Consider the following 3518-nt stretch of genomic DNA (forward strand, 5'->3'; position numbering starts at 1 on the left):
CTCAGAGATCCGCCTGCCTCTGCCTCCCAAGTGCTGGGATTAAAGGCGTGCGCCACCACCGCCCAGCAGGCATTTTCTTAGTTGCTAATTGATATAGGAAAACCTAGCCCCTTGTGCATAAGCAGGGCCTTATAAGACTTTCCCATTCAATTTATGTTCTTTCTGATCCATGACATTGTTTTTTAAGATTTATTTATTTTATTTATATGAGCACACTGTAGTTGTCTTCAGACACACCAGAAGATGCCATTGGGACCCATTACAAATGGTTGTAAGCCACTGTGAGATTCCCTGAGGGACCCCCACACTCAAATCCCAGAGCGACAACCCCAGACACCACAAAGACACGGACTTGATGCAATCTGCAAGAGGCTTTTTATTCCAGCTAGCTGGGGTGAGACTCATATCCCTCGCAGGGGTAGAGGAGTCTGGCCCTGAGCAGGTCTTAGGCAGCTTTTTATTCCTGTGCAGTTGCTGGGGCAAAAGGGGAGATTGGGGTAAGGGGAAGGTACGGGATGGTTTCTGATTGGTGCTGGCTAGTGCTAGGGTCCAGGGGTGGGCTAGCCATCTGGCAATTGTTTGGGGCCAGGTTGTTTCTGGGTTCTCGGGGCAGGTCGTCTTGGATCCCTTGTTTCTGGGTTCAGGAAGTTGCTGTTCTCCCATTGTTTTTAGGTTCTGGCAGCCGGTCTCCCACTGAGTTTAACTAATGGCTAAATTCCCACAGTACAGTTTGAAAACTTAATCTTACACCACCATGTGATTGCTGGGAATTGAATTCAGGACCCCTGGAAGAGCAGTCAGTGCTCTTAATCTCTGAGCCATCTCTCCAGCCCCCTGATCCTTGACCTTCTCTACACTCTCTGACTCTTTAAATACCACAAAGCCAAAATCCCTTGATCGCCCTGTGATAGGATCTAACTTCAGAGTGCAGCCTACAATTTCACCAAATTTGGAAAAGGAGTCCTTCAGATCTTTCTTTGTGGTGTCCAAGCTAAGGTCTCCTATAAACATTTTCCATTCTTCCCACTGTGCCATCACTGCTTCAGTGTGTTGTGGGAAGGAGTTTGAATGGTCTTCATTCTCCTGGTTCTTACTGGGAGTCTATCTTGGCCCTCTCTGCCTCGGGGCTACCTCCTTCAGTGCCTCCTGCCGCAGAGCAGCTGCACATCCTCTCTACCTCTCAGGACATACAAGACAAGGTGCATGAGTGGCTGCAAAGGCTCCTGCGCCTCTCCATGGCCTGCCTCCCTCACCTCTCACTCTTGTGCAGTGCACACTCTCACTCTCCTGGGCTGCACTAAAAAAGAATAAGTAGCAGCAGCCACTCTAGCTCGCTATATTGGTGCCACCACGGACCACCTAAAATGGCCCTCCATTTTGTTCTTTTTTTTTTTTTTTTTTTTTTTTTTTTTTTTTTTTTTTTTTTTTTTTTTTTTTTTTTTTGGTTTTTTGAGACAGGGTTTCACTGTGTAGCCCTAGTTGTCCTGGAACTCACTTTGTAGACCAGGCTGGCCTCGAACTCAGAAGTCTACCTGTCTCTGCCTCCCAAGTGCTGGGATTAAAGGCATGTACCACCACCGCCAGGCTCCATTTTGTTCTTAAGACTCCGTTCTAAGTTAACTTGCTCTTAGAGAGGCATGGCCCCCACCCTTAAGGTCTGAGAAAAAAAAAGTCATGAAATGTCCCTGGCAGTAGCAAAATAGACACAGCAGCTGCAGCTAGCTGACAACAAGAGAGTAGGCTAAGAAAACATAAGTCTTTCCCAGGATGCTCCTTTTTTGATGTAGGGTTTAATCATAGCAACAAGAGAGTCAAACTAGGACAGGCAGAGTCTCATGATAGCCCAGGTATCAGGAAGCACAGGCTGGCCTGGAATGTACTATGTAGCCAAGAAAGACCTTGAACTTTGGATTTTCCTAGCCTACTTCCCAAGTATTGGGATTACAGGCATATTCCAACACAGCCTGTACATCTGTGCTTCAGATGGAACCCAGGGTTTCCAGAGTGTTAGGCAAACATGCTACCAAGCAATCTACCTCTCTAGTCCAACATTCTGTCTCTTGATCTTTATTGTGCTTGCCAGAACATTTGGGTTTTTTTTTTGATTCTTCGTTGGACTGAGGACATACTTTAGAGGTAGAGCGCTCACCAAGCATGTGTAAGGCCATGGCTTTGATCTCTAGTATAGAAAATGTACAAAGTAGCGACTGGTGAGATGGCTCAGTGGTTGATACCCTCTTGCCTCTATGAAGGTGCTCCCCCACCCATCCATCCACTCCTGTCTCATTGCTCTAGCATTCCCTTACGCTGGGGTATCAAGATTCCACAGGAGCAAGGGCTTCCCCTCCCATTGATGCCAGATAAGGCCATTCTCTGCTACAAATTTAGCTAGAGCCATGAGTCCCACCATATGTACTCTTTGGTTGGTGATTTAGTCCCTGGGAGCTATGGGGGATATGGTTGGTTGATATTGTTGTTCTTCCTATGGGGTTGCTAACCCCTTCAGCTCTTTCAGCCCTTCCCCTAAATTTTCCATTGTGGTTCCCATGCTCAGTCCAATGGTTGGCTGTGAGTATCTGCATCTGTATTGGTCAGGCTTTGGTAGATACTCTCAGGGGGCAGCTTTACCAGACTCCTGTCAGTAAGCACTTCTTGGTATCAGCCTTAGTGTCAGGCCGGGCAGTGGTGGTGCACACCTTTAATCCCAGCAGTTGGGAGGCAGAGGCTAGTGGATTTCTGAGTTCAGGACCAGCCTGGTCTACAGAATAAGTTCCAGGACAGCCGGGGCTACACAGAGAAACTCTGTTTCGAAAAACCAAAAAAAAAAAAAAAAGCATCAGGGATGGATCCCCAGGTGGGACAATCTCTGGATGGCCTCTTTCCTTTCCTCTCGTCATTTTTTGTCCCTGGATTTCCTTTAGATAGGAACAATTCTGGGATAAAATTTTTTTATTGGTTATTTTATTTATTTACATTTCAAATGTTATCCCCTTTCCCAGTTTCCCCTCCACCAACCCCCTATCTGTTTTCCCCTGGGTTAAAATTTTTGAGATGGGTGGGTGGCTCCACCCCTCAACTGAGGGATATGCCTATCTACTGGTGATGGTTTCTACAGTTTTTATCTTCCCTTTGTTGGATATTTTGGCTAATGTCATCCCTGTTGGGTCCTGGGAACCTCTCAGTTCCCTGGTGTCTGGGACTTTCTAGTGACTACCCCAAATTCCCCATCCCCCACTGCTGCTTATTTCCATTCATTTTCCTGACCCTCTGAGCTTCTCTCCTATCTCTTCCCATGCCTGATCCTGCCCCCCTTTTCCCTCCCCTTCCCCTCTCCCTCCCAGGTTCCTCCCTCTACCTCCTGTGGTTATTTTGTTCCCCCTTCTAAGTAAGACTTAAGCATCCACACTTTGGTCTTCCTTCCTCTTGAGGTTCATATAGTCTGTGGGTATTTTGAGCTTTTTCCCTAATATCCACTTATCAGTGAGTGCATACCATGTGTGTTCTTTTTTTTTTTTTTT

At 46.7% G+C, this 3518-nt stretch overlaps 1 pseudogene; it reads left to right on the plus strand.

Moving 5' to 3' along the window:
* LOC116099814 overlaps nt 1-3518 on the plus strand; it is a 10887-nt pseudogene that overhangs the window by 1280 nt on the left and 6089 nt on the right.

The sequence above is a fragment of the Mastomys coucha genome, chromosome X, assembly GCF_008632895.1.
Source record: "Mastomys coucha isolate ucsf_1 chromosome X, UCSF_Mcou_1, whole genome shotgun sequence".
Lineage (NCBI taxonomy): Eukaryota > Metazoa > Chordata > Mammalia > Rodentia > Muridae > Mastomys > Mastomys coucha.